General features: G+C 45.5%; 1 long non-coding RNA gene across 1 annotated transcript; it reads left to right on the top strand.

Annotated features, from left to right (window-relative positions):
- Positions 1-22,188: 22,188 nt before the first annotated feature.
- Positions 22,189-25,762, top strand: LOC120924828. The gene is made up of 3 exons (XR_005746443.1): positions 22,189-22,296; positions 23,538-23,642; positions 25,643-25,762. It is a non-coding gene; the product is annotated as an uncharacterized LOC120924828 (long non-coding RNA).
- Positions 25,763-26,263: the final 501 nt, after the last annotated feature.

Here is a 26,263-nt window from a genome sequence, read left to right as displayed (position 1 = left end):
TATACCCTGGAAAAAGTCGAACGCAAACGACGCAAAAAAAATGCACCTAAGATCCGACGGCGTACTAAGACGTACGCCTGTCGGATCAATCCGAGATGCAGTCGTATCTTGTTTTGTAGATACAAAACAAAGATACGGTGCGCAAAAATTGGAATTTCGGGGCTTATCAAGAGATACGCCGGCGTAATTCTTTTGTGGATCTGCCCCACTGTATATTGATAGAGAAAACCTAAGACATTACACCTGATTCAAGATTAACAAATACGAAATAATATATACTTTGGTAATGGATTAAGGTTGTCTTTATAACATACCCCAAAATCGTTCTTTTATGTTATGTATATGTGTATTATTGTGTAAAATGGAAAACTTATAAATAAATATATTACAAAAAAAATGACTGTGCAGAAAAAAACTCCCTTACAGCCATGTTTTTAGTCTTAGTAAATGACACACATCACTGTTCGTCTGTCCATTATGGCTGCATGGATTCATGTATATAAAGGAGAGAACAAGTTTCGTATCTACTTGCGTCTGACTTGAAAGAACCTGGTTTTTGTGTGAGGAGCCTACATTGTACCTGTGATCTACTGATTTCAGGAGTCATGCTTTCCAGGCTCCTGCAGGAAAAAATAATAAATACACGTTTTTTTCCTGCAAAAATATGTGCATTTATCATTTTTTACGTAAAGATGAATGTATCCTTTATGCTTTTCTCTCTCTGAACGCTATGCCTCTCCCTGTATATTTAATTGTCAAAAAACAGGGCTTTATTGATAGTAGAGGCTTTGGCATTTAATATTTAAAAGTCAAAGGATGAGCTAAGGGATTTATATGGCAAATATGATTTTTACCTTTCTAGGGAATTATCACTTTGCAAGGGAATATTTTTTAGCTTGGTGAATGTAGTGAAAAATCACTTTGCAAAGAATGCCCCAATCATGCGCTAGGAATATATAAAAAAGCAGTATTTTTGCTTGCACATGATTGGCTAATGAAGGTCAACAGAGCTTCACCCCATTCACAAAGCTAAGGGGAAATTACCTTGCAACAGCCTATTTGCCTTTAGTAAATCAAAACCAAGATGTGCCAAGAATGTCAGTCCTCAGTTTCAAATTGGGTAGAAATTTACATCTTATTTAGCCCCATTCAAACCCCATTGAGATTTGAAGTATGAATTTAAGCTTCATCGGAAGTGCTTCAACAATGAACACTAGGGCCCAGATTCTGAAAGGACTTACGACGGCGCAGCGCCATGTACACCGTCGTAAGTCCTAATCCGAGCCGTCGTATGTATGCGCCTGATTCTTAGAATCAGTTACGCATAGATATCCATTAGATCCGACAGGCGTCTCTTACGCCGTCGGATCGTAACTGCATTTTTCCGCTGGCCGCTAGGGGCGTGTAAGCGGATTTACGCATCAAAATATTTAAATTAGCTAGATACGCGAATTCCCGAACGTACGCGCGGCCGACGCAGTAAAGATACGCCGTTTACATTAGGCTTTTCCCGGCGTAATGTTGCCCCTGCTATATGAGGCATAACTGCGGCGTACCAATGTTAAGTATGGCCGTCGTTCCCGCGTCGAAATTTGAAAACGTTACGTCGTTTGCGTAAGTCGTCCGTGAATGGGGCTGGACGTCATTTACGTTCACGTCGAAACCAATGACGTCCTTGCGGCGTACTTTAGAGCAATGCACACTGGGAAATTCCACGGACGGCGCATGCGCCGTTCGGGAAAAACCTCAATCACGTCGGGTCACAGTACATTTACATAAAACATGCCCCCCTGATCCAAATTTTAATTAGGGGGGGCTTACGCCGGCCGATTTACGCTACGCCGCCGCAACTTACGGAGCAAGTGCTTTGAGAATACAGCACTTGCCCGTCTAAGTTGCGGCGGCGTAACATAATCGGATACATTACGCCGCCGCAGAGATACGCCGCTGGACGAGAATCTGGCCCTAGGTTTTCAAATATTTTCAATGGTGCTAGTTCACACCTGACTATAGCGTCTGCTGAAACTCATCACTAGAAAAAGTACATAAGCTTCATATGGGGCAGAATGGTGTGTTTTGACCCCAAATGACATTTTCTTTCTTAGTAACTAGTTTTTCATTAGTTTAAATTATAAATATAAAAGATGTTAAAATAATGTTGTAGCCTGAACAGCTAGCAAAAAAAGCTCAAAACTGCCTGCTGTACATATGCTACAAAAAATGCCCAAAGATGCTCAGCTCAAGTATTAATGGAGTGAGTCTGCCACGAGAGCTGCAGATTATTAGACTATCATCAGAGCTGCAGTGAGTTGTCTTTTTCTGGCAGGTGATACAAGTGAACCTAACCTATCCTAAAGTGTTTCCCTGTTAACAAGTGCAGGTACCTTCTAGTATGGTAGTCTATGTTTTTGCCCCTTTCCTGAATTTTCTCTAGTAGCATGTGCCAGGCTCTGGTAAACAAAAACATTTCTCTGCCAACATGCCAGATTTCCCTGGAAAAAGTGGAGATCTCCTTGGTAATATGGAACCTGTTGCTGGTAAGATGCAGGTCTCCCTGATAAATGCTACTCTATTTTATATAAAACTATGTATTGTACTAATGCCTTAATAGGGGAAACTCTGGTTGGGGGTGACGCTTCTTTGAATTGGCCTCAGGCATGAACATGGATAGAGGCTGCCATATGCACAAAATAATAATACAACTATTTTGGTATGACTTGAAAAAACTGCCATCTGGTTTCTGAAATGTGCAGTAGGCCTTTTGCCCTAATTTATTTAAAAAGCTTTTATATTTAAATGCAAATATCTAAACAATGAGCCTTACTAGTGAAGTTATCCAGATATGTGAACCACTCAAGGTGAATGCAATAATACATTTTCTTTCCAAGTAAAGTTAGTCATTCGAACCTATGAATTGTTATGTCTTGTAACAAGAATTTATATTAAAACTGAACATTGGTCAATATTCCCTGGACATAGCTCTTTGTGCTGAAGGTGCGGTACCCAGACTGGCACATTACTCCACATTTTCATGTCCACTGATGGCACCTTTTTGGAGACAGGTCCTGAAGATCATCCACAAGCTTACTGATTTCTCCCTTGATGATAATCCGGCAGCTATACTGGTAAATATGACCCCTATGTCCTGTAAGTGATATCACAAATCTTTACTGAAACGCCTTTTAAATGCAGCAAGGGTCTGCGTCCCCAGCATGTGGAAGCAACAGTCTCCGCCTTTGGTGTTGCAGTGGTTTTCCAGGGTGAACGACATACAACAGATGGAACGCCTGACGGCAGCCCTTGCTGAAAGAGAGGAGGAACACAATACACGTTGGAGACACTGGGATTTGTTCCGGTTCTCGAACGATTATGAGACATACACTTGAGCAATTTCCTTCATGAAAATCGGAAGTCTGGAGCAGTCTACCCTGCCAAAACACGATACCCTCCCTTCCCTCTTACTTCTCCCTTCTGTCCCTTTAATTCCCTCTCCCATCCTTTTTTTTTCTTCTTTTTCCCTTCTCTTCCCACCTCCCCATTTCTTTCTCTTCCTGACCCTTATGGAGTCATACATTTTTATATATTACCCAGAAAAAATCTACCAGTATGCGATGATCAATAGGTGCCGCCCCTACAATATAGGAGAAGAGAGCCAAGTCTGGTACAGTTTAAGACAGATACGTGATGTTCCCTACTTCTCATTGGCTCGGTACCTGCTAGTTAGGGTCACATTTGTCTCACTCAATGAAATTATATATATATATATTTTATAATTTAAGCTTCCCACCACAGTTCTGTTTGAAAAACAGGCTATAGTTGAAGTTAAGGCAATAACCTACTGTTGATAATTTTTTCCATGTGGCTGTTAGGGAACTTTGTTGGAACTCGCTGATATCCTCTGCCTATTTAAAGTAATGGTTTTAATGTCTATTTCTGGATTAGTTACCTTATGTAATGCCATACTTTATTGTTCAATACCTTAAATAAAGATAAAAAAAACTGAACATTGATAAATATTAGTATTCTATTTAATGTGTATATATGAGAGTACTGTAAGAGGAGACTATGGTATACTTGTACTAATGTCCTGTTGTACCACTACTTTTATTGAAACCAGTCATGCCACATGCACACGATCGTAATTTCCGATGAAAAAAGTCAGATGAACTTTTTTCATCGTAAATTCCGATCGTGTGTGGGCCCCATCAGACTTTTTTCCGTCTGTATTTAGAAATAGAACATGTTTTATTTTTTTGCGATGGAAAAAAAAACGATAGGAAATTCCTATCGTCTGTGTCTAACTCCGACGGAAAAAAAAAACATGCATGCTCAGAATCAAGTCGACTCATGCTCAGAAGCATTCATCTTAATTTTTCTTGGCTCGTCGTGTTGTTTTTTTTGTCACTGCGTTTTGGACGGTCGGAATTTGGTCTGACAGTGTGTATGCAAGACAGCTTGAACGGAATTCCATGGAATTTTAGGAAATTCCGATCGTGTGTACGGGGCATTAGTGGGACATAAGCAGAGGTAATCTCCGATTGATTGTACAAAGTTCCTCTAGGACACAATCCACACAATAGCTCAGCAGGCTCTCACTATGATTTTTTATTCTTTCTTGCTCCTTTGTAGCTTTCACATTCCTAACGTGAATGATGAAATATTTCTTTATATACATATGAATTGATCTTGTCAGACAACCAGAATAACATCCCTCAGAAGATATCTGGAAAGTACCTTTCATTTTTAAAGTAGAAAGATTTTCATCTAACTCCATGATCAGAGATAGGTCACACATTGGAAAATGTACAAATTTTTCTGAAGGGGAAACTACGAAGGTTTTTAGTACATTTTTGAAAGTTTGCATTGATGTACAAAAAAATTGATAGCATAATATTTATAAAATTGTTTGGTTACAAATACATGTTTAATATAGGGTGCTTCTATGCTTCAGTATGTGCAATGCATCCTGGGCTTTCAAATAGGAAAGCACAAGTTCGGAATTTTTTTTATGCTCTTGTAGACGAAAGATCCAGACCAGCCTGTCATGGACATGCAATAATGTCTGGCAGCTTACCTTCTCCTCCATGTGGTACCCTTGTTTGCCTGTTGCCCCGACCTCGGTTTACCCATCACCATCCCTTGTGTCCTCAGTGGCTGCTTCCCCTCTCTCCCTACGGAGCGTGACCTGGGGGACCCCAGGGGCCGTGACTTGGGTTCAGTTGCAGCGAAGGCCATCCTCACCACTAGAGGCTCTGGTGAATACCTGCTGGACCTTAGACTCCGCTCCCTGGGGAATCTTGGGTTCACGTTTCCTGTCCATCCGCAGCAGTCTGCTATTGGGTTCACTACCTTGCAGTGCACCCCTGTCTCCATCGGGGTGCATTTGTCACTTGGCCACAGGTGACCTGACACAGCCATTCTCAGACAGAATTTCCCTAGAGGTTGCTAAGGGGTCCCTTGACCTCTCATGGGTGATTCCTTCAAAGTTCTGGCTCCAACGCCACTTGGTAGAGCCAGATGCATGAAACCCATGATCTTATAACTGTCTGTAAAGCTAGCATTCTGACTGCCACTGTGTTGGATTACAGAATTGCATTTTGTGCAACAACTACTGTACATCAGTATTTAGTAGAGATACATTCTTCAACCAGTAAATGGTACTGTTTATAAGATTGTAGCTGAATCTATGGTATGCTCTGTGTCTTTTCCCTAAATAATGTTTTCTGTCTGCAGTTAAAGCAGAGCACCCAAAAGGGGAAGCTCTGCTTGTTTGCACCCTCCATTGCCACATTTAGCACTTTATGGGGGGGGGGGGGGGGGATACCCGCTTCCACTTTTGAACATGGTTATCTGACCCGGAAGTGCCCCCCCGAACATATTAAGGGTCCCAGAACACTATGGGACCATTCACAAGGCACAACCCAGCTCCCAAATGCACAGTGGGATGCCAGCTGTGAATCTGCAAGACTTCACTTCCTGTTTCCCTTATTTTCTATGCTGGCGCTTGCACCCGAAGCTGATTGAAGAACTGGCTTGAGTGACAACAATGCTGCATCCCTGAACAGGTAAGTGTCCTTATATTAAAAATCAGCACCTACAGTATTTGTAGATGCTGATTTAATTTTTTGGAGAAAGCCTGGAGCTCCTCTTTAAGCAGAAAAGCATGTAGACTGTGCACTGTCTGTTGTGTAGGGCTATATAAAAACAATTCTAACACACTGCAAGGGCTTCATTCTTTCCAATGACCTTCAATGTAAGGGGCATTTTTCCCATTGATCTCCAATGAATTGGTTTTGTAAGGGTTTCTCAAGACCTGAATCTTTTTTTAGGTTCCTCTGGGGTAAAAGGTTTGAGAAAGATTGATCTAGACCAGGGGTGGGCAATTATTTTTTCGATGGGGCCACATGAGAAACTAAAAATATTTTGGAGGGCCGGGCCAAAAGGCTAAACTCAATACTGCATAAAATCAATTGTATTTCTTTATAAAAAGCAGTAAATATCATTGTTGGAAAACTGGTACGAGTACTTGTTATAGACATGGCACAGGAGGGGGACAGAGGCTGGGGACATGGCACAGGAGGGGGACAGAGGCTGGGGACATGGCACAGGAGGGGGACAGAGGCTGGGGACATGACACAAGAGGGGGACAGAGGCTGGGGACATGACACAGGAGGGGGACAGAGGCTGGGGACATGGCACAGGAGGGGGACAGAGGCTGGGGACATGACACAGGAGGGGGACAGAGGCTGGGGACATGACACAGGAGGGGGACAGAGGCTGGGGACATGGCACAGGAGGGGGACAGAGGCTGGGGACATGACACAGGAGGGGGACAGAGGCTGGGGACATGACACAAGAGGGGGACAGAGGCTGGGGACATGACACAGGAGGGGGACAGAGGCTGGGGACATACGCTGGGGACATGGCACAGGAGGGGGACAGACGCTGGGGACATGACACAGGAGGGGGACAGACGCTGGGGACATGACACAGGAGGGGGACAGACGCTGGGGACATGACACAGGAGGGGGACAGAGGCTGGGGACATGACACAGGAGGGGGACAGAGGCTGGGGACATGGCACAGGAGGGGGACAGAGGCTGGGGACATGGCACAGGAGGGGGACAGAGGCTGGGGACATGACACAGGAGGGGGACAAAGGCTGGGGACATGGCACAGGAGGGGGACAGAGGCTGGGGACGTGGCACAGGAGGGGGACAGAGGCTGGGGACATGGCACAGGAGGGGGACAGAGGCTGGGGACATGACACAAGAGGGGGACAGAGGCTGGGGACATGACACAGGAGGGGGACAGAGGCTGGGGACATGGCACAGGAGGGGGACAGAGGCTGGGGACATGACACAGGAGGGGGACAGAGGCTGGGGACATGACACAGGAGGGGGACAGAGGCTGGGGACATGGCACAGGAGGGGGACAGAGGCTGGGGACATGACACAGGAGGGGGACAGAGGCTGGGGACATGACACAAGAGGGGGACAGAGGCTGGGGACATGACACAAGAGGGGGACAGAGGCTGGGGACATACGCTGGGGACATGGCACAGGAGGGGGACAGACGCTGGGGACATGACACAGGAGGGGGACAGACGCTGGGGACATGACACAGGAGGGGGACAGACGCTGGGGACATGACACAGGAGGGGGACAGACGCTGGGGACATGACACAGGAGGGGGACAGAGGCTGGGGACATGACACAGGAGGGGGACAGACGCTGGGGACATGACACAGGAGGTGGACAGAGGCTGGGGACAGGCAGCCACTGTTTAATCAATAGCCACAATTGATTAAACAGTGGCTGCATGTGATGGCACAGTGGCTGCGTGTGATGGCACAGTGGTTGCGTTTGATGGGCACAGTGGCGACAATTGATGGCACAGTGGCTGCGTGTGATGGGCACAGTGGCAACAATTGATGGCACAGTGACTGCGTGTGTTGGCACAGTGGCTGCGTGTGTTGGCACAGTGGCTGCGTGTGATGGGCACAGTGGCTGCGTTTGATGGGCAGAGTGGCTGCGTGTGATGGGCACAGTGGCTGCGTGTGATTGGCACAGTGGCTGCGTGTGATTGGCACAGTGGCTGCGTGTGATTGGCACAGTGGCTGCGTGTGATTGGCACAGTGGCTGTGTTTGGGAACAGTGGCTGCGTGTGATTGGCACAGTGGCGACAATTTATGGTGGCACAGTCGCTGCCTGTGTTGGCACAAGTGGCTGCATGTGTTGGCACAAATGGCTGCGTGTGTTGGCACAAGTGGCTGCGTGTGTTGGCACAAGTGGCTGCACCCCCCCCCCCCTCCGTGACATACAGACTGCCCCCCCATGACATACAGACTGCCCCCCCCCTGGACATACAGACTGATCCCCCCCGTAGGTAGCCTATACAAGCCTGTGTCCCCCGTGGTCATCCTGATGCAGTGTTCCTCGGCAATAGCTCTCGGCGCGTGCAGAGTTAATCTGACTCAGCTGTGTTGTAGTGCAGCAGCTCTGCGCTCGATTTCAATGGACTGAAATCGGCACATGCTCAGTTGCTACAAGGGATGCCAATTTTCTTGGGATGCCGATCTTACTGCTACCGGCCCTGCCTACTGTTATCACCGCGGCGGGGAACATTAGACAGCGTTCGTTTGAACAGCTGTTTTCCCCGCTGCGCATAGACACTCCCCCTTGGACGGATCTGTCCAATCGCGAGCAAGGGGGAGTGTCTATGTGACTCCCCCTTGCTCGCGATTGGACAGATCCGTCCAAGGGGGAGTGTCTATGCGCGGCGGGGAAAACAGCTGTTCAAACGAACGCTGTCTAATGTTCCCCGCCGCGGTGATTAACGTGGCAGCGGCGGCGGGGGTGGGCCGGATTAAAAGGTCCGCCGGGCCGTATACGGCCCGCGGGCCGTAGTTTGCCCAGGTCTGATCTAGACAGTATCATTTCTAACTGGAGCATAGAATGTCATTCAAGTATTCGGCCGTGTGGGTACAACACTGCAGTAAACCAGATATTTGCAACTGTAAACTGGAATATGAGACTTACTGTACCAACTGCTGTCTGCAAATGGGAAAAAGTAAATATTTATATGTAAGTAAATTGAGATTTTCCTAGCTTGTGACGGAAAATATTAGTTATATGAAGACAGGAGGCGAGTATCTTATGCATTATCTTTCCTTTAATAATGCCCACAGCAGAAATACAACTTTAGTGGATTTTAGTAATAATAAAAGAATTTTTACAACCAAAACTACAAGTCCCAGCAGCCCCCAGGGCCTATCAGCCAATCACGTGGTCCCTGCCAGTATATAAGGGGCTGCCCCTTTAATCACTTCCTCTTTCTTGGAGCGAACTGTCAAAGACTTGAAAACCGCGAACTTCAATTCCAACTAGTCTTCCGACCATCAACGATTTGGATTCGGTGAATCGCGTGAGTAGAGGTCCCAACGGGGACAACAAAGGAGATTCCTCCGGAAATTGCTCAGCCCGTGGCTCGCGTGTTGCGGTCCTCAGTAACCTGGAACAATATGAGAAAAAAAGACCATGATAGGGTTGGGTCGGGAGGGAAGATACTCGCCTCCTGTCTTCATATAACTAATATTTTCCGTCACAAGCTAGGAAAATCTCAATTTATATATCAGACAGGAGGCTCATATCTTATGCAAGTTCAAAGTCATACATAGATATAAATACAATAACAATTAAGTATACGTCTAATTAACAACCGAGTTATAGAACCGACATAGATACGTGTTCCTCCGGTCTAAAGTAGAATTGGCGGAAGGTGGATTCGGAAGACCAGTCCGCCGCTCTCAGAAGGTCCGAAAGCGAACCTCCCGAGGTGATTACCTTTGTGGCCATTGCACCCCTGGAAGAGTGTGCCCCGAATCGTGTAACGTCAATCCCAGCCAAGCCCATGGTGGACCTAACCCATCTGGCCAGAGTGGCCGAGGACACCGGCAGGTGTGGGCCGACGTAAGAAATAAGAAGTTGGGATAGAGACGGAGACCTAAGCGGGGCCGTCTGTAATTCATACGTCTGTAAACAGCGAACCACGCATAAACGTGGATGTGATGGGAAAAAAGGGATAGAATACAGATTGTATCCCTGTCTTTGTTCTTCGAACTACTGAAAACTGTACGCCTTGAGGTGAGAATTGGCGTCTGGATATGTCCAGGGCCCTCACATCGGATATGCGTTTGATGGAGACAAGGCATAAAAGGACTGTAAGCTTGAAGGACAACAGTTTTAGCGGAAGAGCGTCGTTATCTTCCCATGCAGAAAACATGTTCAATACCCTGGAGACATCCCAGGTGCTTTGATATCTGGGGCGAGGAGGACGTTGGAATCTAACGCCTCGCAGGAGACGACACACCACGGGGTGTTTTCCCACTGGAAGGGAATCTACCGGGGAATGGTAGGCCGAAATCGCAGAGCGGTACACGTTAATGGAGCTATAAGATCTCCCGGATGCAAAAGAATCTGCCAGGTAGTTAGCAACCATTGCTACAGGTGCGTGAACGGGATCAATTTTCCGTTGATCACACCAACGTACCCAGGTTCCCCAGGCTGATCGGTATGCCGATCTAGTCCCGGGGGCCCAGGCCAGGGCGAGAAGGTCCCTAGCTGTTCGTGAAAGGTCGCAATCTGCGCCTGACACCCCGAAATCAGCCAAGCGAGGAGATGAAGGTTGTGATCCACGACCAGAGGGTGGGGTTCTCCTGCAGGATTGGAGAGGAGGTGAGGAACCCGGGGAAGCAGCCTGGGGAGATCTATGGTCATTCCCAGGAGAAGGGGAAACCACGGTTGTGTTGGCCACCAAGGAGTGATCAGCACAACTGAAGCTTGCAGGTTTGCCACCTGCAATAGGAGTCTGAGGATCATGGAGAAGGGAGGGAACGCATAGTGTGTCCCTCGCGGCCAAACCTGCCGAAGGGCATCTATTGCCAGGGCTTCGGGGTCCGGCCTCCAGCTGTAAAAGCGAGGGAGTTGGCAATTGAGGCGGGATGCGAACAGGTCCACGGAGAAAGGACCCCATAACCGGAACAGAGAAAGGAATACCGTCCGATCCAGTCGCCAATCGCTGGAATCTGTGAGGTATCTGGAATTCCAGTCCGCGATCAAGTTCGAGGCACCTGGGATGTATTCCGCCAGAGGAACGACATTGCGTTCCAGACAGAAGTGCCAAAACTCTTTTGCCAGGTTCGCCAGAGCTTTGGATCTGGAACCTCCTAGGCGGTTGACATATTGGACTGCGGTTACATTGTCCATCCGCAGCAATACACAACAATTGGAGGCGTTCGGAAGGAGACTCTTGAGGGCGAAGAAGGCCGCCATGAGTTCCAACGCATTGATATGAAGCAGGGACTCCCCTGCGGACCATGTCCCTCCTGTGGTGGATGTTCCGCAGCGAGCCCCCCAGCCGTGTCGACTCGCATCCGATTCTATAATATAATCCGGATTGGAGCTGAAGATGGTCTTCCCGTTCCAATCGATGGCGTGACTCAGCCACCAACGCAATTCTACTATTGCTTCTGCATCCAGAGGTACTTCGTCTGCATAGCGAAGACCCTGTCGCAGGTGGAGAGCTTTGAGTCTCTGAAGGGCTCGGTAATGTAGGGGAGCCGGGAAGATGGCCTGAATAGAGGCCGATAAAAGTCCTACTAATCGGGCCAAACCGCGTAAAGATACTCGCCGTTTGTACAATATGGCACGAATCTCCTTGCGGATAGTAGTTAGCTTGGCTTTGGGTAAGCGAAGGATAGAGTGTTTGGTGTCCACTAAGAAACCCAAAAACTCCATCTCCTGTGAAGGGGTCAAGATGGATTTCTCGTGGTTGATGACGAAACCTAGTCCCTGGAGCAATCTGACGGTCCAGGTGGCATGGGTCATCGCTTGGTGATGAGATCGGGCCATTATGAGGAGGTCGTCTAGGTATATGATTAACCGGACGCCCCTGCTCCGTAAGGCCGCCACCACCGGCTTCAACAATTTGGTGAAGCACCATGGGGCGGAGGAGAGTCCGAAGGGTAGGCAAGTGAACTGCCACAACCTGTCTCTCCAAAGGAAACGCAGAAGGTGTTGGGAAGCAGGGTGAATGGGGACTGTGAGGTAGGCGTCCTTCAAGTCCACCTTTACTAGCTAGTCCTCTGGGCGTAACAGGTCTCTCAAATAGTGGATCCCCTCCATCTTGAAATGTTGGTAGACGACATGTTGATTGAGGGTCCTTAGATTTATGACGGGGCGAAATCCGCCATCCTTTTTTCTTACTAGAAAGAGGTTGCTGAGAAACCCCGGGGAGACAGGGTGTACCTCTATCACGGCCTGTTTGGTAAGAAGGGCCTGAAGTTCTAGGTCTATGAGTGCTGAACTTTTGTTTGAGAATTTGATGGGTTGAGGCATTACATTCATTTCTGGCAAAGAGTACAGTTCTATCTGATATCCTGCCACCGTGTTGAGTATCCAGGCGTCTGCCGTAATCGCAGACCAAGCGTGGATAAAATGTCTCAGCCTTCCCCCCAAGAGAATGTGACAAGGATTCGGGTGTGTGACACTCACCGGTATTAGGTCTTGAGCGGGGATAGCCTCTCCCTCCGCGTCCTCTCCAGGGTCGTCCGCGAGGTGGGAAGAAGGGGGCTGGTTGCGCCACCGGGATTGGGTAGGATTGTGGAGCCTGGCTGTACTGAGCGGGAGCTCTAAAGTATTGCCTGCCTGCGGAATAGCGACCGGCAGAACGGCCCCTGTTTCTGCCGGCCCTAGGAAAAACCTTGGTTGACCCTGATTTTTTCAGGGATGATTGGGCTTTGTCCAAACTGGTGTATAATCCTACCATCTTATTAATGTCCTTAATAAGTGAATCGCCAAAGAGCATACCTTCGGCTGAAGGGCCCGGTTCTGAGTCTGCGAGGTGGGCCAATTGAGGGTCTAACCTCATCAGGATGGAGCGACGACGCTCCGTGGAGCAGATGGTATTGGCGGAGCCTAGTAGGCACACTGTTCTCTGGGCCCAACCTCTAAGTTGGTCCAGGTCTACAGGGGTCCCCGTGGAGGAGGCCTGTTCTGCAATGTTCAGTATTTTGGTGACTGGGCCAAACAGGTCGAGGATTCTATCCTGAATAGATCGGAAAGATCTTTCAATCCCCTTTTTGGAGTATTTACCTTGTTTGGTAAGGTACCTGAGAAGTACCGGGTCTACCTCTGGGGTGACTACCGTCTTTTTAGGGATACAGGGACACTCCGCCCTCAGCTTACTGCGATTATTCTTATCTACGGACCTGCGGGCCCAGTATTGAATATATTGGGCTACCTCCGGGAGGGGAGCCCATTCGCCAGATCGGGGGTGAGAAATCCCTTCTGGGTCGAAGAAGGGTTCTCCCCTGGCGTCTAAGATAATTTCGCCCTGGGTTACAGGGGTGGCGTTGTCAGGTGGCGCCATATGCCCACTACCCTCATAATCCGTATCTTCCTCAGACTCGTAGGCGTCTGACGCCTCAGATCCTGTGGACGAATCTGATGTGTCCACAAAGGAATCTGGTTTAGTCCGTTTGGTGGACTTCTGCCTCTGCTTTTGCTGCTCCCCGAGGCTCAGGGGTCGGTGAGAGTCTGGTAGGGTAGTGGGTCGGCAGACCGGGTTGGGTGCTGCCTGGGGCACATTATTTACTTCCCCTGCCGGGGAGTCGTATGTTGTGGGAACATGCTTGCGTTTGTGTGTCGCTTTGCCCTTTGTGGGCGGTTCACCACGGCCTGGGGGTCCAGGCATGACAGGTGCAGCCAGTTGAGATACAGGGGCGGAAGCCATGGCTATTTGCACCGAATGATTTATTAATTCCTGTATCTGGGCAGCAGTAAGGAAAATAGGGTTCTGGGGGGTAATATTTCCCTCAGATGGCATGGTAGTAAATTCAGAGCAGTCTTCATCAGCCATGATGTTGCTCAATTATGCAGTTTTAGTGTATATATATATCTATTTGTGCCCTCAGTAGAAATCGTTCAGCAGTGTCAGCAGATACTGTGAGTATCTGATAGAAGGGAGCCGCTGAAGGGGTTAATTGAATTGATAATATATATATATATATAGAATCTCTATTTTGCCCCAGAGGATACTCTAATAGCTCCTACCGTATCGCCAGGTCACTCCACACTGGAGCCGTGGCGTACGATAGGCAGATCCCCCGTTCAGGAGGGCGTAATCTCGCGAGATTACGTCTCCTGCATGCTGGTAGGCTGGAGCGGAGCTCCGCCGGGCACGCCCCCCGCAGCGTACTGGACGCTGATAGGAGGATGTGTGGGCTGCTCGACACGCCCCCCCCCAGAGACACGGGCGCCTGAGGAGAAGCGTGCGGAGCGTGTGAGGAGGTAGGAAAAGGGCGCCAAGCCAGTAAGAGATGGCGCTGCCTGGGAGATTAGGATCTAGGGACAAAATAACGTTATGAGGTTATTGTTAACGCCGCAAACAGGGGTTTGAGCATTGATAAACCTAGAGACTCACTACCTTCCCCTAGATCAATGATGCAGACAGAATCTATCTATTATACCCTAAAAGGGAGAAAATACATAATATATCCAATATATACAATATCTAAGTAACTGATAAGTGTGGAGGGAACAAGTCCCATCCACGAGTCACATAAATTAAAATCTGAATAATTAATATATATCAATCTATAATTAGTACTCATTTGAATAGTACTTATCTGATTTCTTGCTGTGAGCAGAAAGAAAGAGGAAGTGATTAAAGGGGCAGCCCCTTATATACTGGCAGGGACCACGTGATTGGCTGATAGGCCCTGGGGGCTGCTGGGACTTGTAGTTTTGGTTGTAAAAATTATTTTATTATTACTAAAATCCACTAAAGTTGTATTTCTGCTGTGGGCATTATTAAAGGAAAGATAATGCATAAGATATGAGCCTCCTGTCTGATATATAATTTATATTTATTTACAACATATGCAAGTTTTTATATATCGCTCATTTAAAAACTAATACAAGAAACCATGTTACTCTGTTCCCATTCAGGGGAAAAGGAATGGTCTGTTTAAACTGCAGCCCTGACCACTCTTAAAATTAGAATTTGAGAAAGAATTGCCCCAGTGTCAGTAGGAATAAACAGCATCTTTGGTATTAGGAGGGTGGAATAGTGCCCCATTCCTAGTGTCAGTGGGGAGGAATAGTGCTCCTTTGTTGGTGTCCGTTTGAGGAATAGTGCCCCATCGTTGGTGTCAATGGGAGAAATTTTGGTTGGTTGCAGGCTGGTCGGTAAGTTGAGCTGGGAATTTTCTTTGGTTTTGTTTCACATGCTTTGCCTTTTACAAGACTCTGGTCCGGCCGCACCTAGAGTATGCTGTCCAGTTCTGGGCACCAGTCCTCAGGAAGGATGTAGTGGAAATGGAGCGAGTACATAGAAGGGCAACAAATCTAATAAAGGGTCTGGAGGATATTAGTTATGAGGAAAGGTTGCGAGCACTGACCTTGTTCTCTCTGGAGAAGAGAAGCTTGAGAGGGGAAATGATTCCAATTTACAAATACCATACTGGTGACCCCACAACATGGATAAAACTTTTTCGCAGAAGGGAGTTTAACAAGACATGTGGCCACTCATTACAATTAGAAGAAAAGAGGTTTAACCTTAACCACTTCCATACAGGGCACTTATACACCTTCCCGCCCAGACCAATTTTTAGCTTTCAGCGCTGTTGCAATTTGAATGACAATTGCGCGGTGATGCTACATTGTACCCAAACTAATTTTTTATCATTTTGTACCCACAAATAGAGCTTTCTTTTGGTGGTATTTGATCACCTCTGGGAATAATTTTTTCTGCAAAAAAAATTAAAAAAGACCGAAAATTTTGAAAAAAATATGTTTTTTTTTTGTTTCTGTTATAAAACATTGTAAATAAGTAAGTTTTCTCCTTCACTGATGGGCACTGATGGTACTGCACTGACGGGCACTGATAAGGCGGCACTAATGGACACCGATGAGGTGGCACTGATGTGACATTGATGGGCACTAATATGCGGCACTGATGGGCGGCACGGATGGACACTGATAGGCGGCATGGATGGGCTTGGATAGGTGGCACGGATGGGCATGGATAGGTGGCACAGATGAGCACAGATAGGCTGCATGGATGGGCACGGATAGGCAGCATGGATGGGCACTGATAGGCAGCATGAATGGGCACTGATAGGCGGCATGGATGGGCACTGATAGGCGGCATGGATGGGCACTGATAGGTGGCACGGAAGGTCATAGATGGGCACTATCGTATGTGTTGTACTAATGGATGCCAATCAGTGCCAAACAATGCCTGCCAATCAGTGATGCCCATTGTGGGCACTGATTGGCATCCATTGCGGCACTGATTGGCATCCATTTTGTGTGTCCTTCTCATCCCTGGTGGTCTAGGGTTATATTCTTTTTTTTTTTTGCATCCCTGGTGGTCTAGAGGGCATCCCTGGTGGTCCAGTGGGCATCCTCGTGGGGACTGGGCTGATAATCGATCAGCACAAACCCCTCCGTCACAGGAGCAGCCGATCGGCTCTCCTCTACTCGCGTCTGACAGACGCGAGTAGGGAAAAGCCGATTACCGGCTTTTTCTGTTTACATCGTGATCAGCCGTGATTGGATGCGGCTGATCATGTGGTAAAGAGTCTCCGTGAGAGACTCTTTACCTTGATCGGTGTTGCGGGGTGTCAGACTGACACCCTGCAATAACGATCGCTGCGATGCGCGCCCCCGGGGGCGCGTAGCGGCTCAGAATCCTGAGGACGTCATATGACGTCCAGTCAGGATTCTACAACCAATTTGCCGACGTCAATATGTCATTGGCGGGCGGCAAAAGGTTAAACTACTTAAGAGGGTTCTTTACTGTAAGAGCGGCAAGGATGTGGAATTCCCTTCCACAGGCGGTGGTCTCAGCGGGTCAGCGGAGGGCATCAATGGTTTCAAGAAACTATTATTAGCACCTGAATGACCACAACATACAGGGATATACAAGGTAATACTGACATATAATCACACACATAGGTTGGACTTGATGGATTTATATCTTTTTTCAACCTCACCTACTATGCAACTACCCATATGGAAGAAAAATATATTTCCAATATATTTATTAAAAAAAATTATATATTTTAAATATATTTACAATATATTGGCCTACGCAAATATATTTTTACATCTATTCCAAAAATGTAAATTAAAATATATTTTCCAAAGGCATATATTTGAAAATATATTTTTTTTAATATATTTGCCAGATATTTTTGAGCATCTAAAAAAATGCATTTAAACATATATTTTTAAATATACTTGTAAAGGCATTCCAAAATATAATTTAAATGCATTTTCCAAAGACATATATTGGAAAATATATTTTTAAAATATATTCTTCAGATTTTTTTAAACACATAAAAAAAGTAATTTCAACATATATTTTTACATATATTTGTAAATGTATTCCAAAAATATAATTTTAATATATTTTCCAAAGGCATATATGTGTTATATGTTATATGTTTACAAATATATGTTTGTAAATATATGTTTCAGATATTTTTGAACATATAAAAAAAATGCATTTGAACATATATCTTTAACCACTTCCATACTGGGCACTTACGCCCCTTCCTGCCCAAGCCAATTTTCAGCTTTCAGCACTGTCGCACTTTGAATGACAATTGCGCGGTCGTGCTACACTGTACCCAAACAATTTTTTTATCATTTTGTTCCCACAAATAGAGCTTTCTTTTGGTGGTATTTGATCACCTCTGCGGTTTTTATTTTTTGCGCTATAAACAAAAGAAGAGTGACAATTTAAAAAAAAAACACTATTTTTTACTTTTTTATTTAATAAATATCACAATTTAAAAAAAAAAAAAACGTTTTTTTTTCCTCAGTTTAGGCCGATATGTATTCTTCTACATATTTTTGGTAAAAAAAAATCGCAATGATCATATATTGATTGGTTTGCGCAAAAGTTATAGCGTTTACAAAATAGCTGATAGATTTATGGCATTTTTATTTTATTAATTTTTTTACTAGTATTGGCGGCGATTTGCGATTTTTTTACTGTCACCGTGTCATTGCGGCGAACACATCGGACACTTTTGACACGTTTTTGGCGCCATTCACATTTATACAGCGATTAATGCGATAAATATGCACTAATTACTGTATAAATGTGACTGGCATTCAAGGGGTTAACACTAGGGGGTGAGGGAGGGGTTAATATGTATCCCTAAATAATGTTCTAACTGTGGGGAAAGGGGGGTGACTGGGGGAGGTGACCGATGCTGTGTCCCTATGTACAAGGGACACAGATCGGTCTCCTCTCTCCCCTGACAGGACGTGGAGCTCTGTGTTTACACACAGAGCTCCACGTCTTGTCCCTGTAGCCGCCGATTCCGAGTGCCTGGCGGACATCGCGACCGCCAGGCACGCGCATCGGCATCTCGGGGACGCGCCGGACGCGCGCGCGCGGCCGCCGGCGCGCTCGCGCGCCCCCCAGTGGCCGCAAGAATACAGGACGCCAAATGACGTCCTGTTGAATTTTCAGAGTAACCGTGGAGCCGTCATTTGACGATGGCCCGGTACTCTAGTGGTTAAATATACTTGTAAATGCATTCCAAAAATATAATTTAAATGTATTTTCCAAAGATATATATTAGAAAATATATTTTAAAAATATGTTTTTCTGAAAATATTTAGGGGCAGATTCACAAAGCGAGTACGCCGGAGTACTTTCAAATTTCCCGCGTCGTATCCTCAAAACAAGATACGACGGCATCTGGGTTAGATCCGACAGAAGTACGTTTTCGTACGCCTTCGGATCTAAGATGCAATTCTTCGGCGTCCGCTGGGTGGCGTTCACGTAGTTTTCTGCGTCGAGTATGCAAATTAGCTATTTCCGACAATCCACGAACGTACGAGCGACCCTCGCATTCTTTTACGTCGTCTCTAGTCGGCTTTTTTCGGCGTATAGTTAAAGCTGATATTTGGCGGTGTATAGTTAAACCTGCTATGTTAAGTATGGCCGCCGTTCCCGCGTTTAATTTGAATTTTTTTTTACGTTGGCAGCAAGTCGTCCGTGAATCGGGATGGACGTAATTTACGTCCACGTCAAAACAATGACATCCTTGCGACGTCATTTAGCGCAATGCGCGGTGGGAAATTTAGGAACGGAGCATGCGCAGTTCGTTTAGCATGGGGACGCGCTTCATTTAAATGAAACACGCCCCCTACTCGCCGCATTTGAATTCAGCGCCGTTACGCCGCTTGAGATACACTACCCCGCCGTAACTTACGGCGCAAAATCTTTAAGGATTCGAACCAAAGCCAGGTAAGGTACGGCGGCGTAGCGTATCTCAGATACGATGCGCCGCGGCAGATCCTTGTGGATCTGCCCCTTAATGTCTAATAAAGACATTTCAACATATATTTTTTCTGACATTTTTGTAACTATGACATAGATAACATTCTGAATACATTTATAAGAGAGCCACTCCCATTTTTGTTTTACTCCTTTTAAAATAAAAAAATAAAATAAAAACCAAAAGATTCAAATAAAATATTACATTTTTTTTATAAGATTTTAAGCACATAATCCATTTAATACAAAGCAGATAAAAAGCAGATAAACCTGTCGCATCCACTTTCCATTCCCAAAGAATATCATTCTGAATTGAGAACGCATGTCGGCGGACCAGCAAAACGTCTTAAAATACCTTAAGTCCAGTTAGTTTAAATTTATTGATTGACCTGAATGAATGAGAACCTTCAGGCCCCGTACACACGACAGAGAAACTCGACGTGCCAAGCACGTCGAGTTCCTCGTCGAGTTCTGGGATGAAGCCGCCGAGAAGCTCGGCGGGACGCCTTCTCCCATAGAACAACGAGAAAATAGAGAACATGTTCTCTATTTTCTCATCGAGCTTCTCGGCGGCTCCATCGAGCCAAAACTGTACAGACGACAGAGTTTCTCGGCAGAATCCGGGTTTTGACCGAGTTTCTCGGTGAATTCTGCCGAGAAACTCTGTCGTGTGTACGGGGCCTCAGACATCCACCTCCACAGTACAAGGATCTTGTCTGCTTACAGGGTACCAAGAGAAACTCCGGATATAAATCTTCAATGTTCTGTTTAATCCATGAATCAGAAGTTGCATTATTATTACCAAACTCGCTCATCAGTGTCTTTATGGACCTTGCTTTGTGCACTGGTGTGCAGTCATGTTGGAACAGGAAGGGGCCGTCCCTAAACTGTTCGCACAAAGTTGGGGGCATGAAATTGTCCAAAATATCTTGGTATGCTGACGCCTTAAATGTTCCCGTCACTGGAACTAAGGAGCCAAGCCCAACCCCTGAAAAACAACCTCACACCATAATCTCCCCTCCACCAAATGATTTGGACCAGTGCACAAAGCAAGGTCCATAAAGACATGGATGAGCGAGTTTGGGGTGGAGGAACTTGACTGGCCTGCACAGAGTCCTGACCTCAACCCAATAGAACACCTTTGGGATGAATGTGCTTCTGGGAGAATGGTCAAACATTCCCATAGGACAGCCTTCCCAGAGGAATTGAATCTGTTATAGACTGGGATGCCATTAAAGTTCATGTGCGTGTAAAGGCAGGTGTCCTAATACTTTTGGTAATATAGTATATATAGTATATATACTGTATATTCTTTTTATACTAAGTCCAGTCCATTGTTTGGACTTAGTACCTGCCAAAGGGTAATTCCAGCAGCCAAATAAAAGGAATTGGGATATTAAAGTTCTCCCCAGCACAAAATTAAAACTCAGCAGCTACACAATGGGGGTTATTTACTAAAGGCAAATCCACTTTGCACTACAAGTGCAAACTACAAATGCAAAGTGCACTTTAAATTGCAAGGAAAGTGCACTTGGAAGTGCAGTCGCTGTAGATCCGAGGGGAGAAAGGAAAATAAAAAAACAGCATTTTAGCTTGCACATGATTGGATGATAAAATCAGCAGAGCTTCCCCTCCTTTCAGATCTACCCCTCAGATTTACAGCGCCTGCACTTACAAGTACACTTGTAGTGCAAAGTGAATTTGCCTTTAGTAAATAACCCCCATACTGTACACATACTGCAGCTGCTGACTTAATATTAGGACACTTACCTGTCCTGGAATCCAGCGATGTTAGTACCCCAGCCAATGCTTCCATTGGCTCTCGGGGTGCTGCTGCTGCCATTCCCAATAGGGGCCAATTCACACCACATGCAGTCCAGTGCGTTTTTTTTTGTCTGCATGGAAAGTAGGTTATATGGTTTTCAATGGAATAATTCACACCAGTGCTTGCAGTTCCAGAAAAAAAGTAGAGCATGCTGCATTTTTCCTGCACTGGACTGTAATGGAACACTGTAAAGCACATAAAAAACGCACTAGAATGCACCTGAACGCACTGGAACACACATGTCATTATCTAAGGTTAAGAAAAAAAGAGGGGTAAATGCACTGGAATGCTTTAAAAACACACTAAACATGCCCTGGAATGCATCAAAAACACGCATGCAGAAAAGCTTCGGAAACGCATCTGCCGCAGCGAGATCTCTCGAAAGTAGGGACAGGTACCTGTCAAAAACAGGAACCTGCTCCCCTCCCCCGAAAGGTGGCAAATGTGGCAAAGTGGGGGGGGGGGGGAATAAGTGGAGCTTCCACTTTTGGGTGGAACTTCGCTTTAAATGTCATATCCCTGCCCAAGCTGAACTGTTGTCATGGGCCAATACTAGGCTGGGCTGGAAGATAAATATGTAAGTGATGAGAGCTGCATTCTTGTGTGTGTATATACACAGTATATATGTGTATATGTGTGTGTATATAATATATATATATATATATATATATATATATATATACATACATACACACACACATAGAGTATATCTGATATATATATATATATATATATATATATATATATATATATATATATATATATATATATATATATATATATATATATATATATAATGCCTCTCCCATCACTTACTTACATGTATAAATATTTTTCTCATTTATTTTTTTTCATTCCTTTTATTGGGATGTGGGTCTGTGATTTCTGTGCCTTCAATCTTCTAATATGTAAATCCTGCCCTGGGAAAAACTCTTCAAACAGACAGACTTCTATCATAATACAGGAAGACAGGAAGTGACCCGGGTGGGAACCTGAGGAGTGAACCTTCACCTCTCACTTCCTGTAAGGCCTAGTCTGAAAAGGAAAGCATGGCATGGTGGAGATACTCTGTATTCTCCTGGATGGATTCTCCTGGATTAAAGGTATGTCTTCTATCAAATAATATCAGAATTGTGAAAGTTTGGTGCATGAGTTAAGTTGTATTTGTCTATTTCCTGCTGAATAGTTCTCATTCTGTGTGCATTCACCTTCCCAGTTACCATGCAGCATGTGCACAGTAATGTAATATTATAGAGCTCCTCTTCCACAGCATGTCACTCTGCTTCATATAATGTGTGTGGCTTCCATGTTATATCCAGTAACTGTGTAGCATACTTTCAGTGCACCCTGCTTCATATAATATGTGTGGCTTCCATGTTATATCCAGTGACTGTGTAGCATACTTTCAGTGCACATTGCTGCATATAATATTATACGGCTTCCATTCTATATCCACTCATCATGCAGCATAGGGGTTGATTTACTGAAGGCAAATCCATTTTGCACTACAAGTGCACTTGAAAATGCAGTCGCTGTAGATCGGAGGGGAAGATCTGAAATGAGGGGAAGCTCTGCTGATTTTATCATCCAATCATGTACAAGCAAAAATGCTTTTTTTTTTTTTCCCCATGTCCCCTTCAGATCTACAGCGACTGCACTTCCAAGTGCACTTGTAGTGCAAAGTGGATTTGCCTTTAGTAAATATACCCCATAATGTCAGGGCACAGTGCTACCAATGTTTTATGTCTCCCTCCCCTTTTGCATATTATTATCTGCCCTGCTACTAGGTGCCAACAGATATGGATTTTTCCATACAGATACCAATTATGGGCCACCTTTCAGGCTGATAACAATATGAGGTACTGATATTCTGTTTACATCCAGCTGCCCCAGAAGTAGCCTGATGTCAGTTGACACCTAGGCCTTTTTTTTGTATTCTAACCACTGGCCACTGTCAGAATACAGGAAAAAAGAGCAGATAGCAGGGGAATCAATAGGCAGGTTGCTATTGACTATTTTAAATTGCAGTAGCCAATAGCTAGTGGGCTATTGCACCCGCCCACTGCCTGTTGTCAATCAGGATTTGAAGGAGAACATTATTCTTCCTCTGCTGATTGACAACAGGCAGTGGGAACGGGGCGCAATAGTCAGCCTAATTTTAAAATTGAAACAGCCAATGGCAGTCTGGCTATGGTTCCCCCACTACCTGCTGTTTACATTCAGCTGCCATCAAATAAATTGTGCAGAAAGAGGTTAGCGGTGTCTGTGTGTGTGTGTGTGTGGGGGGGGGGGGGGTGGAGGTGGAAAGCTAATTTTTTTTTTTTTTTGGGGGGGATTCTGACAGATGGGCCGCTGTCAAAGCACCTGACCAAGACTGACAACTGGTGAATGGAAAACCGGAATAAGCACTTGGAAGAAGAAAACCGACAACAGAGACAACTTGCCTTTGGTAAGCGGACAACTTAATTACGATGGTGGGCACCTTCCGTTTTTTTTTATATCACCGCACTCAACTGGCACTGTACCTGATCATCATATCTGCATCATCCTTCATTATTCATTTGGTCATCAGTGTTTGAGTTTTGTGGTGATATCATTAAGAACTTTTGAGGTTTGGTTTGCCAATTGTGTGCTGTTGGCATACAATTTTGGGATCACCGATTTGGCGTATTAACCTCTCATTGGCCCGGATTCAGTAAGATTTGCGCATAAATTACGGAGGCACAGGGCAACGATTTTGCCCTGTGCCCCCGCAAATTTGCGCCGCTGCCCTCGATTCACGGAGCAGTAGCTCCGTAAATTGCGAGGGCGCGCCGGGAAAATTGCCCGGCGTAAGCGCGCGCAATTTAAATGATCCCGCAGGGGGCGGGAATCATTTAAATTAGGCGCGTTCCCGCGCCGATGGTAAAGTGCATGCGCCGTCGGGAAACTTTCCCGACGTGCATTGCGGCAAATGATGTCGCAAGGACGTCATTTGCTTCAAAGTGAACGTGAATGGCGTCCAGCGCCATTCACGAATCACTTACGCAAACGACGTGAAATTCAAATTTCACGACGCGGGAACGGCGGATATACTTTAGCATTGGCTGCCCCTACTATTAGAAGGGGCAGCCTTACGCTAAAGACGCCGTACGGAAACTCCGTAACTTGCGTACGCAGGGCCCGCGCAACATTGTGAATCGGTGTTAGTATGCAATTTGCATACTATACACTGAGCACAATGGGAGCGCCCCCTAGCGGTCATCGCAAGAATGCAGCATAAAATCTGCGTGGCATAAGAGCCGTATGCCACGCAGATTTTAGGCTGCAGTCGGCGTTACGATGTTCCTGAATCAGGAGCATTCGTAACGCCGGAGCAAGTCAGCAATTGCGCTGCGTAACTATGGTTACGCAGGCGCAATTGCTCTCTGAATCCGGGCCATTGTTTATATATATATAATTGGACATTCATTTTGTGAATTTATATACAAATTTTTCTGTGCACTCTGATTTTTTGTTTTTGTTAATTATTGTGCACCGTTTTTGGCATATCAGCCCCTGGATGCCAATCTTTCAATGTGAATTGGTATTGGTAAAATTGTTTTATTTTAATTCATTTTTTATCTATTTATTGTGTGTTATTCCACCAGTACTGCTGCCTTTTGTTATTTTTATTATTTTTTATCTTTATTTTCTCTTTGACCAATCATTTGCCCTTTCATTCTACAGTATTTTAAGGCAGAGTTAGGCAACCTTAGAGAGGTGGAAATCTACCTGAACAACATGGGAGAAGTCAAAGATCACAGGGCACAGTGTCTTCCAATGTTGCCTCCTCACACCTGACTAAAACCTATAATTGCCGTACTACCGCGCTGCAATCACGTGCCTTTCACTGCAATTACTGGTGTAAACATTTTGCCTCCTCACCACCTTGCATAATTTCTCAGAGGCGCATTGGAGCATTGCATACCGCACGTGTGAATGAGCCCTTAGTTGCATTTGGCAATAGCACTTTTAAGGCTCATTCACATGTGAATTTGGGGTGGTAAAACCCTACCCCCTTTAGCTGCTAAGTGGGAGGGGGTCCGGGTGCCATGGGAGATGGGTGCTTGAGAGTTACTATTAGCTCTCAAGCAACCAGAAACAACAGTACCAATGGGGATCGTTGGGCAACTGGGAGTTTACTGTACTACATTCATTATAGTATCAGTGAGTGCACTGAGGTAACTACATACTATATGCACAAGTAAGATTTTTGTTTTGTGGAACATCCTTACATTTACCTTGGGAGAAACCCTCCTGGAATATTTTTGATCTGGTGGGGGGGTCAGCAGCAGACTGGAGGAAACCCTCTAATCATGTAAAAGTACATTTTTCCACAAGTCATCAATTTCTAACAAATGAAATGAATGGATATAGTGAGAAAATAGGGCATTATGTTACTTAAAAAGTTTTTATGCATTTCCATAGATTTGCCTGGCATAATGGATACTTTGAAAACCACAAGAGCGCAGCTAATAGTACTGAAGAATGGTGGTGGAAGTTCATCCTGTGTGGGTGTATCGTGTGCATCACCTTCTGTCCCATCTGAAGAGTTGAGCTCATCTCCTTGTCAAGTGTCATACTCGAGGGCTAAACAGGTAGGTTTTCTTTTGGTACCGAAAGATTAAAACGTTGTCTTTTTTTTTAAATATCAAACATGTCCTACTCCTATTTACCTGCTCTGTGTAAAGGTTTTTGTACAGAGCAGCTCAGATCCTTCTCTTCTCAGGTCCCATGCCAGTGCTCCTGAACCAGAGCTCTGTATGTCCAATCACACACTGAGCCTTGCCTTGGCCCCATCTCCTAATTATCTCACTGGCTGTGATTGACAGCACCAGGAGCCAATAGCTCCCACCGCTACAGAAAGCCAATCAGCAGTGCAAGTCCCTGGAGAGATAAGGCTCTCGTGGACATCGCTGGATCGAGAGGGGACTCATGTAAGTATAGGGGGGCTGCTGCACACAGAAGTATTTTTTTTACCTTCATGCATAGAATACATGAAGGTAAAAACCCTTGTGTCTTTACAACCACTTCAATAAAAAGTAACTT

This window comes from Rana temporaria, chromosome 1 (genome assembly GCF_905171775.1).
Source record: "Rana temporaria chromosome 1, aRanTem1.1, whole genome shotgun sequence".
NCBI classification, from domain to species: Eukaryota; Metazoa; Chordata; class Amphibia; order Anura; family Ranidae; genus Rana; species Rana temporaria.
Note: the sequence above shows the minus strand (reverse complement) of the source record. Positions and strands in the feature narration are given on the sequence as shown.